The 12500-nt window shown below is 33.9% G+C and overlaps 2 protein-coding genes across 7 annotated transcripts in view; one reads left to right on the forward strand and one right to left on the reverse strand.

Moving 5' to 3' along the window:
* The window catches only part of LOC137632488 (F-box/WD repeat-containing protein 2-like), a 477230-nt gene that overhangs the window by 64823 nt on the left and 399907 nt on the right, over positions 1–12500 (forward strand). The window lies entirely within an intron of this gene.
* The window catches only part of LOC137632487 (protein trapped in endoderm-1-like), a 66023-nt gene that overhangs the window by 23198 nt on the left and 30325 nt on the right, over positions 1–12500 (reverse strand). The window contains exon 1 of one of the 3 annotated variants that reach the window (XM_068364440.1): positions 6594–6679. The exons of the other annotated variants lie outside the window; for them this stretch is intronic. The gene's annotated coding sequence lies outside the window, so the exon portion shown is untranslated. Of the gene's footprint in view, positions 1–6593; positions 6680–12500 lie in introns of those variants that run through there. 3 annotated transcript variants of the gene reach the window in all.

The following is a 12500-nucleotide window of genomic DNA, read 5'->3' on the forward strand; positions in this document are numbered from 1 at the left end:
GGGAAAATTCCGATATGTAACTTGAGTTGCCTTCTCAGGAAAGTTCTCACGCACTGTATAAGTAGTTAGATTCCAGCTGTATTCAAGGCATCTGTTGAGTTAGTTTGATTTGAGTCTTAAGCAACGAATCCAATAGAGGAAGATTAAAGAAACGAACAATATTCAGCAGGAGAGCAATGTCGTAATGCTAGTAAATCAGAAACCCTGAAGTGTGCAACTATAATACCATCACTTCTGTAGCTGACAGCTATAGATGATTTATTTTTAAATGCCGTGAAAGAGAAAGCATGGACGAATATAACACCAAGCATTGTCATATATTCAGATATTAATTACAGTGTCATCCTTGAGAAATAACTGTCAAAGAGGTAATGGTACAAAATTGGTCAACAATGAAATCTTGCTTGCTAAATTTCAGTGTTCTTCATCAATTAGTACCGCATTTTCCGATCTATTCCAAACCTCTGTTAAGCCTTTGCGCAAATTCATTTCATGCTAGTCGAAAGGGAATAAACGGAAGAGTAGCATTTTATATTGTATTGTAATAACTGGTCTTCATGGCCAAATTGCATGTCATTAATTCAGGCTGAAAAAATCTATTCCTTGAGAAATACCAAGTAAGGTTAGCAGTAGTGCCAGTATTAGAAGTAATAACATTCGATTTTTATGAATATTCTTGATATATGATTTAGCACAAGTGGATGTAGTAAAATGATGGAGGAAAAAATTAGTGACTTAATAGCATTGGTAGGATAAGCAGTCATATAATGAATTTAAATTTACATAATTCAAGTTATTACTAATTGGTTTACACACACATTTTCGTAGCCCGATTTATGTCTTAAGAACGTCAAACAACAATTCGGAACATTACTTTGCTACCGAAACAAAACAGGTCAGCATTATTGATTATCAAGACTTAACATACAAATTAAACGCATTCAACGCCCCAGAGCAATGTGATATAATACTGCAATCTTCTGTCGAATCCAGATTGAAAGATGAAAAGCATATTGAAATGTTCAATTACTGCTCTTCAAATATTTTATTTTTCCTATGTCCTTTCCTCACTGGGTTATTTTCCCTGTTGGAGCCCCTGGGGGTATAGCATCCTGCTTTTCAAACTAAGGTAGTAGCTTAGCAGTTAATAATAATAATAATAATAATAATAATAATAATAATAATAATAATAATAATAAGATGATGACTCTTGAAGACAAGGTTATACAACTATACATAGTTCAAGCAACTTATAGAAGAGCTGCGTAATGCAACATACACTGTACACTATACATTACTACAGGTTTTTTGCAGCATCTCTTCGACACCTATCTGTAACCACCCTTTAGCCTTCTACTTTACGTTCCCCCATACTCTCCTTCGTTTTGCAGCCCAACATCTTTTAGATTTGATTTTATAGTGTGTACTTCAGGCCCACCCCCAAGTTGTACTGTACCTCGATTTTTAATGATCTTCCGGCCCCGAACTCCTTGGTATTAATGCATGGCTAAGTTAAAAAATGCCTCACAATGATTCAGAAACATGTGTTTGTATACCGTAGACTTTTCCACTTCACCAAATTATGCCATAGTTTTAATGAGGTCGGTATCAGTCGCTTACCAGAGGAAGTAATCTTTCCAAGGATTTATTAACAATTTGAAAGAAAAACACCTGTAAATGTTGCTCAGACGACATCTATAACGTTTACAACTCTTCCAGAAGACTAAAATCACTCAGATATTTGCTCAGACGACATCTATAACGTTTACAACGCTTCCAGAAGACTAAAATCACTGTCAGATATTTGCTCAGACGACATCTATAACGTTTACAACGCTTCCAGAAGACTAAAATCACTGTCAGATATTTGCTCAGACGACATCTATAACGCTTACAACGCTTCCAGAAGACTAAAATCACTGTCAGATATTTGCTCAGACGACATCTATAACGTTTACAACGCTTCCAGAAGACTAAAATCACTGTCAGATATTTGCTCAGACGACATCTATAACGTTTACAACGCTTCCAGAAGACTAAAATCACTGTCAGATATTTGCTCAGACGACATCTATAACGTTTACAACGCTTCCAGAAGACTAAAATCACTGTCAGATATTTGCTCAGACGACATCTATAACGTTTACAACGCTTCCAGAAGACTAAAATCACTGTCAGATATTTGCTCAGACGACATCTATAACGTTTACAACGCTTCCAGAAGACTAAAATCATTCAGCTATTTACTCAGACGACATCTATAACGTTTACAACGCTTCCAGAAGACTAAAATCACTCAGATATTTGCTCAGACGACATCTATAACGTTTACAACGCTTCCAGAAGACTAAAATCACTCAGATATTTGCTCAGACGACATCTATAACGTTTACAACGCTTCCAGAAGACTAAAATCACTCAGATATTTGCTCAGACGACATCTATAACGCTTACAACGCTTCCAGAAGACTAAAATCACTATCAGATATTTGCCCAGACGACATCTATAACGTTTACAACGCTTCCAGAAGACTAAAATCACTATCAGATATTTGCCCAGACGACATCTATAACGTTTACAACGCTTCCAGAAGACTAAAATCACTATCAGATATTTGCCCAGACGACATCTATAACGTTTACAACGCTTCCAGAAGACTAAAATCACTATCAGATATTTGCCCAGACGACATCTATAACGTTTACAACGCTTCCAGAAGACTAAAATCACTCAGATATTTGCTCAGACGACATCTATAACGCTTACAACGCTTCCAGAAGACTAAAATCACTCAGATATTTGCTCAGACGACATCTATAACGCTTACAACGCTTCCAGAAGACTAAAATCACTCAGATATTTGCTCAGACGACATCTATAACGTTTACAACGCTTCCAGAAGACTAAAATCACTATCAGATATTTGCCCAGACGACATCTATAACGTTTACAACGCTTCCAGAAGACTAAAATCACTCAGATATTTGTTCAGACGACATCTATAACGTTTACAACGCTTCCAGAAGACTAAAATCACTGTCAGATATTTGTTCAGACAGCCCCTATAACGTATAAACGCTTCCAAAATTCTAGAATCACCGTAAAGTCATTAATATGGAATGCAGAGTATATCCATTCCATCATCATTAGAAAGAAATGGCAATTACGCCTTGATACAGGAAACTACTGTGGTAAAGACTTGCGCATTGCCTACCTATGTATTATACGTGAAAGCCACGAGTAACAGGCATTTGTGATAAGGGAAAGAACGATCCATAGCCGTCGAAGATTAATCATACAAAAAAAAAAAGAAAAAAAAAAAGAAAAAAAAAAAAAAAAAAAAAAAACATTGTTACACGAACTCCTTAAAAAAGCATCCGTAAAGTGTATATGGAGACACACACAGATATATATATATATATATATATATATATATATATATATATATATATATATATATATATATATATATATATATATATATATAATCTATATATATAATCTATATATATATGTATGTATATATATATATATATATATATATATATATATATATATATATATATATATATATATATATATATATATATATATATAAAAAAGCATGAGTAGGGTTTCTCTAAGCAATGAGATGAAACAAAGTATTGAAATATAGAGTGCAAGGAAACGGTAAACTTCATCAGACCACACACACACACACACACACACACACACACACACACACACACACACACACACAACTTCCATTACACCGTGGATGGGTGACCACTTAATAAAGATAGAATGCAATTAGCACTCAAGTCCCTTTAACATCCATGAGACAGGGCTTGGGCTAAAAACCTTGCTGCACAAATACTTCTGTTAAGACCAGATGGGTAATACATCTGGCACCATCCTTTTTTTGGGAGGAAAAGCCGTATAGTGATAATATATATATATATATATATATATATATATATATATATATATATATATATATATATATATATATATATATATATATATAATGTGTGTGTGTTTGTGTGTATATACATATATGTATATGTATATATGTATGTATGATATATATATTAAATATATATATATATATATATATATATATATATATATATATATATATATATATATATATGTGTGTGTGTGTGTGTATATATATATATATATATATATATATATATATATATATATATATATATATATATATATATATATAAAATTGTGTGTGTTCAATAGATAAACATTTATTATACTTGATAGACAATTTTACTCAAACATTTCACTCGTAAAATCTAATTTGTTTTACCCATGATTAGTATTAATATCATCATAACCACCTTTGGAAGAAACAATTGCATTTCATAACAGAATCCATTTACACTAAAATCACAGGTCACGAGATCCTTATCATGAGAATCTGTCAAAGCAGAAAATTATATTCAGTAACTTTCTTTCGTACCGAAATAAATCAACATTTTCTTTGAACAATGTAGAAAGATTTTTACAATACACATTTTCACCTTTTCAAAATACACGAGGTGTCCCAGTCGTCATAGAATCAAAACTAATCTTTAATAATATTAGATTTTTAAGTATTTTCTAGCTCTAAATTAGGCATGATTTGCGAAATTTGTAATCATGAATGAATTCTATAATTTCCTGAAGAATGGATACGTTGCATTAACTGGATGGGCCCTCCTATTGCCCTTCTATGAGGCCTAAATGATAACTGTACTATTAACCAAAATTGTTATAACAATTTACGTGAGCTAATCTCATCCAGTTGAATTAAAAAGAGTCGAACGACCTATCGTTATTAAGTGTCAGTCCATTGCATGCAGTCGTACACAAGAAATGATATGGCTTATCTACCTGATACTAAGGGTCATTATCAACTAATAGCCTAATATTTTCAGCTTGTAATTTAAATTATAATCGTAGCCCACCACTTTTAATGAAAGATTCACATACAAACTTAAATTTTTCATTTGAATGAATGCAAGTAATAGCAAAATATTTATATTCAAGGTTAATGTTTAAAACCAAAATAATGTAAATCACTCACTAACTCAAACTGCAAACTAAGACCAAAATAATGTAAATCACTCACTAACTCAAACTGCAAACTAAAACCAAAATAATGTAAATCACCCACTAACTCAAACTGCAAACTAAGACCAAAATAACGTAAATCACTCACTAACTCAAACTGCAAACTAAAACCAAAATAATGTAAATCACTCACTAACTCAAACTGCAAACTAAAACCAAAATAACGTAAATCACTCACTAACTCAAACTGCAAACTAAAACCAAAATAATGTAAATCACTCACTAACTCAAACTGCAAACTAAAACCAAAATAACGTAAATCACTCACTAACTCAAACTGCAAACTAAAACCAAAATAATGTAAATCACTCACTAACTCAAACTGCAAACTAAAACCAAAATAACGTAAATCACTCACTAACTCAAACTGCAAACTAAAACCAAAATAATGTAAATCACTCACTAACTCAAACTGCAAACTAAAACCAAAATAATGTAAATCACTCACTAACTCAAACTGCAAACTAAAACCAAAATAATGTAAATCACTCACTAACTCAAACTGCAAACTAAAACCAAAATAATGCAAATCACTCACTAACTCACACTGCAAACTAAAACCAAAATAATGTAAATCACTCACTAACTCAAACTGCAAACTAAAACCAAAATAACGTAAATCACTCACTAACTCACACTGCAAACTAAAACCAAAATAATGTAAATCACTCACTAACTCAAACTGCAAACTAAAACCAAAATAACGTAAATCACTCACTAACTCAAACTGCAAACTAAAACCAAAATAATGTAAATCACTCACTAACTCAAACTGCAAACTAAAACCAAAATAACGTAAATCACTCACTAACTCAAACTGCAAACTAAAACCAAAATAATGTAAATCACTCACTAACTCAAACTGCAAACTAAAACCAAAATAATGTAAATCACTCACTAACTCAAACTGCAAACTAAAACCAAAATAACGTAAATCACTCACTAACTCAAACTGCAAACTAAAACCAAAATAATGTAAATCACTCACTAACTCAAACTGCAAACTAAAACCAAAATAATGTAAATCACTCACTAACTCAAACTGCAAACTAAAACCAAAATAATGTAAATCACTCACTAACTCAAACTGCAAACTAAAACCAAAATAATGCAAATCACTCACTAACTCACACTGCAAACTAAAACCAAAATAATGTAAATCACTCACTAACTCAAACTGCAAACTAAAACCAAAATAATGTAAATCACTCACTAACTCAAACTGCAAACTAAAACCAAAATAATGTAAATCACTCACTAACTCAAACTGCAAACTAAAACCAAAATAATGTAAATCACTCACTAACTCAAACTGCAAACTAAAACCAAAATAATGTAAATCACTCACTAACTCAAACTGCAAACTAAAACCAAAATAATGTAAATCACTCACTAACTCAAACTGCAAACTAAAACCAAAATAATGTAAATCACTCACTAACTCAAACTGCAAACTAAAACCAAAATAATGTAAATCACTCACTAACTCAAACTGCAAATAGAGACAAAGCGACTTCACACAGCTTGCTAGGAACCCATATACGTACGCACTGGCGTCTCACACACAACTTGCACATTCGTCAAAAAACAGGATGTCATTATATCCTGTCATAAATGAATTTCAAAGATTTCTCTCCCCCCGCCTCTCCCCCTTCACTCTCATCCGGCAAGAGAAGCCCTCAGCAATGTATATATTTTTCTTATTAAATATAAAACCTGTAAAGCAATAAACACGATTTTAAATATTCAAGAAGAGTAACAAAGAATCATATAAATTAGACCTTGGAAAGAAAAGATAGATCGTTCTTTCATTAAAAACTCACTTTTATTGTGCAAAGGAAAAATACATTTAAAATTTGGGCTCACGTGTTTTTCTGGCGTGGCTCCGTAAAGACTCCTTTTGAAAAGGTTCACCGTCCTGTTACCAAAGTCCTGATAACAGCAAAAGGAGTCCTGTGGTCAAATACGCTGAATATTCACTGATATCGAGATGCATTTAGCCGTTCGAAATTATTCCTATTTTATGTATACAAACATATACTAATATGATTCGGTAGAGCATTAGGCTTTGGAGGAAATCAGTCACCAGGGAAGAGGATCTTTTCAAATAAGTGATCCTGCATAGTGGGAAAAGCTTTAGTCGAAGAAGTATCATCTCCTATTTATAGTCTTACTAAAGTGTTCAATCCAATGTTGTCTTTCTTCATCTTCTGTTGTTATAACAGACCCATCTCTCTTTTTGATGGGCATATGCTTCTTCTTCTTTGCTCTAGTAGAGATTTCATTAATAATTATTTGAGCGATTCTTACACCATAACCACTCCTTGAATTCATAGCTTTGTCAGCCTCGTCTGCTTTCCTGTCTAATTATTCTCTCCAGTCATTCCTGACTTCTTTTGACATAATACGTATTTTGTAGTTAGTAGGTTGCCCAGGGCACTAGCCACCCGTTGCGATACTGCTGCTAGAGAGTTATTGGGTCCTTTGACTGGCCAAACAGTATTACATTAGATCCTTCTCTCTGGTTACGGCCTATTTTCCTTTTGCCTACTCATACACCAATTAGTCTGGCCTGTTTTTCACATACTCTCCTCTGTCCTCATACACCTGACAACACTGAAATTTACAAATAATTCTTCTTTGCTGAAGGGGTTAACTACTGCAACGTAATTGTTCAGTGGCTGCTTTCCTCTTGGTAAGGGTAGAAGAGACTCTTTAGCTATGGTAAGCAGCTCTTTTAGGAGAAGGATACTCCAAAATTAAACCATTGTTCTCTGGTCTTGGGTAGTGCCATAGCCTCTGTACCATGGTCTTCCATTGTCTTTGGTTAGAGTTCTCTTGTTTGAGTGTACACTCGGACACGCTATTCTAATAATAATAATAATAATAATAATAATATTAATAATAATAATAATAATGATAATATACATTTGTGCATATATGTGCATGTACAGTATATATATATATATATATATATATATATATATATATATATATATATATACATATGTATATATTATATATATAAGAGAGAGAGAGAGAGAGAGAGAGAGAGAGAGAGAGAGAGAGAGAGAGAGAGAGAGAGAGAGAGAGAGAGAGAGAGAGAGAGAGTAATACCTTAGGTCATGAATTTATTTTGCTCTGGGAGCTAATTCGCAACCTAAAATGCTCATATTCTAAAACGATTTCTACCTTGAGACATAGAGGACATTCACTCTATGCATTTCACACTTCCATAAATTCACATATGCACTAATCTTTAGATGTTCTGTTATTGTAATTGTTTAACAATGTATAACCCCTGACATCATAATTGAATAAAAATGAGTAATTCACAATTAAAAATAGAAATAATTGACAAATTAGCTCACTTTACCTTTGAGGAGTCGTGGCTGTTGTGAGAGAGACGAGAAAGGAAAATAGGAGTTATTGCTTTGAAGGATAATCTTCCTCCATGAACAGTTCTGGTAAAATATCAAATGTTTTATCTCTTGAACCTATCTAGAGATGACTGCTTTCGCCTTTACTTCAAGATGGCTTGAAATGGGGCAATGCTAACGAGAACACAGCATGAACAATGCGGGGGTGTTGTATGAGCACAAAGGGGTTATTACTTGTTCACAAAAAAAATCCTCATATGACACGATAGTTTTGATCACAGAGGGAATACGCGTAACCCAATTCAAATCTGTATGTTCATATCCCGATTTACTCATATTTAAAGTTACTCGCAACCTGAGATACTACTGGTGCCCACCGTTCCATTCTCAGCTTTATGTGGTGACTGGAATTGAACTGAACCACACATTGATGGAAATTTCCGATGCCCCTGACTGGGGTCATTCCATCTCGTGGAGATGGGTCAGAGTTAAACAGTGAACATTTTCACCTTCATACTTCTAAAGCCAGGCTGACACTTGCACGAATTTGTGGCACGCATTGTCATGACTCGAATCGTGAACTGGCATGATCTTGTCGTGAACTGGCGTGAAGTGTTCGTAAACCTGTCGTGACATCGTGGCATATCGTATCGAGGATTTTGAAATGTTCAAAATTTTGGTCACGACAAAATTTCGTGACCGGGTCGTGAACTATGCGCTAACTGTTCGTGAACTCGTCGGGACGATGCGGGAAGTGCACAAACTATGCGCAAACTATGTGTGAACTCGTCTTGAACTCGTCGTGCCAGTTCGTGTCAATGTGGACTAGTCAGCTGTGATTCTGAGGAAAATTTTTTTTTTTTTTTTTATCTTCCAGTTCGTGCCACAAAATTTCACGACTTGCCACGACAAATTCGTGGCAAAAAGTCGTGCAAGTATCAGGGTACCCTAACTCTAGAATACATAGCAACGTCTACATCAAGTGCCTTCGTGCATTTACACAGCAGAACGAATAATTATGAGGCAAACCCCAACCCCCTACACACATGGCACCATTAAACACAATCCTGCATGCAGCCTCGCTTTTGAAGATTAAATATCATTCGTGAAGGACAGATGCAAGCCCAAAAATATCAACATATTACCATTAGCACTCAAGATCCGCTCACAACAGAAGCAAGGATGTGGGGTGAGGAAGGGGGGGGGGGGGAAGCATCCAAAATCTTCTATCTTTTTCTATGAAATCTACTAAGCTGTAAACAGATCTTGAACTCACGCGGTGCATTGTAGGCAATGCTTGAGGGTCTTTGCAGCTTTCCTTCCACCTTTAGCTACACTTGCTTTATATTGAATTGCACTCAATGTAAGGAGGTTTCATGTATTAACTTAAATTGATTTTAATAGTGCATGAACAAATGGTATATTTGACAATACATATGCCTCACCAAAATGTCGGCACCACAATACGCCAATGTAGTACAAAAGTTCTTTGTTTATTTTTATAGATATCGACTACAAGAGAAATTTATTCTTTTAGTGAGAACAATTAAAACGTTAAGAGAGATCCACAATAACTCCACGCACATAATTCATTCCATGTTATTGTGCTATGAACAACAACAATGATAACCACAAATTGGACAACAGCTGTCTTCCTAAGGCTTTTGATTTTTTCATCGCGTGTGGCTTATCTTTTTTGTTGGGTAATTAAATAATTAACACTAGACAAAGGAAACGTGAAGGCTCAAACCATCGCATTTTACTGGCTTTTAGTTAAGAGCCATTTAATAATTCTGTACTCTTGATTATTTCATCATAATTCACTTCCATTATGAACCAAAAAAAAAAAAAAACAGTAGTGATCACAATTATACTTATGTTGATGAAGAAGCAATAAAACTGCTAAAACCGAATCAAGGAAAGGTGACGGACACTAGAGAGAAATTACAAACAGTTTGCTAATTTCTAATTTCTACGAATTCAATTAATAAAACCTTTCACAATACGTCACTCATTACGATGACCTAAGGAGCAGCGTCTGCTGCTTATTTAGTATGAGTAATCAAGTGGCATCCTGTTATTTTGTGTATGACACATCTTCCTTTCAAAATGACAAATTTTTCCAATCTTAAAGAAATATGCATCCTGTTGTTTTGCTTGATGATAGATATCTTCCATTCATTTCATATTGCTGCCTCTCTCTCTCTCTCTCTCTCTCTCTCTCTCTCTCTCTCTCTCTCTCTCTCTCTCTCTCTCTCTCTCTCTCTCTCTCTCTCTCACAGTTTACTGATTTGAGGATTAGAGTGATTAGAGAAGTCTTAAGAAATGGTTTTGCCTCTTATGTTCACTCCAAATACGTATTAAAAATCATTACCCAGTATTAGAATAACAATATGATGTAGATCGGGTTATTACGATAAGAGAGGAAGAGAGAAACAGAGACAGGGGTATCCACAATTGCAATACCGTCAGAACAGTCCGTAAAAAATTACTGTTCAAACTATTGCCATTTTAGTCTCTTAACTCTTCCGGCATCTACGTAGAGAGTGCCGCTCTTCATGCATCGATTATACCACGACTTCCTTGAAACCTTACATCTAGGGCTGAGTACAAGAAGGGCCAATGTCATAAAACCATGTTTTGAGAAAAACGCATTTGAAAGATTGCTTCCTATATTAAAAATCAGGCAATTACAGCAAACTAAAGCTCTTTTTTGTTTAGACTGCTTGTCTTTTAAACTGTTATTTACAGACCAAGGCATTGCACTATTGTTTTTCATTTTGAAGAAAAAAATATATTAGACCAAACTTTGAAAAATTTATTGCCTAAAAATCGTGTGAAATTGTTGGGTTAAATTAGCCTTGCTAACTGCACGTCAATTTAGGGGATCAACAACGGAGGGGAAATCATGAACCTGGGCGAGTAAACAATCGACGACGCTAGTTACCCCAATTTCGTCCTTATTCAAGGTCGTAAAAGGTCAATATGAACGATATGACGCTAGAAAACAAAAATTTAGTTGTAGGGAATCTAGTAATTTTCTAGGTATAAAGGATACCCGTAAGAACTGTCGTGCGTATACATAAATTATCGACACATACACGCACACACTCACAAACATATATATATATATATATATATATATATATATATATATATATATATATATATATATATATATATATATGTGTGTGTGTGTGTATATATATATATATATATATATATATATATATATATATATATATATGTGTGTGTGTATATATATATATATATATATATATATATATATATATATATATATATATATATATATATATAATGAGTTAACAGTGGTGGGATGTTAAAAATGGAAGTATAGTGAAAGGAAAAAGATGGTCTGAAGTTCATTTGGAGATCTGATGACATGACCAAGTAGCAATATACAGTATAAGACAAATCTTTGATGCAGTTCAGGAAAAATCGAGTATACATAGGATGATTCAGAACAAATATTTTGGGAGACATTATGTTGCCCATATAAAGAAATAGGTACGAATGTGAATTGCCAATAACTAGATCATAGTATAATAGACAATTAAAGAGGCCGTGTCTGAGGAGAATGCAGCCATATGTTAATAGAATATTTGAAAACTATATCCTATTTTTTCTTCCGTCTTGCTGTTTCTTAAGGGGCCCATACACGTTCAAAAAAAGCGTAAAAATTTTGCATCAAAATTTTGATGCAAAATATGAGTGTGTGTAGGACGTTTTGATGTCAAAAAAAGATTTGAAGCAAAATTATGAATGATCAAATCCGTTTGATATTTTTTGACGAGTTGTCAAATTTTTGATGCGTGTGTGGGCTCCTGTCAAAATTTTGATCAAACCTTTTATTCTTTTCACCATTTCCGACGTTTACCAGGAGGTTTATCAGAGTCCAATGCCAACACTAGTGCTATGTCCACTGATGCATCCATGTCGAAGATTTTGAAGATACTGAATTTTGATGGGGAAAAACGCCTAAACGTGTG

This window comes from Palaemon carinicauda, chromosome 41 (assembly GCF_036898095.1).
Source record: "Palaemon carinicauda isolate YSFRI2023 chromosome 41, ASM3689809v2, whole genome shotgun sequence".
Lineage (NCBI taxonomy): Eukaryota > Metazoa > Arthropoda > Malacostraca > Decapoda > Palaemonidae > Palaemon > Palaemon carinicauda.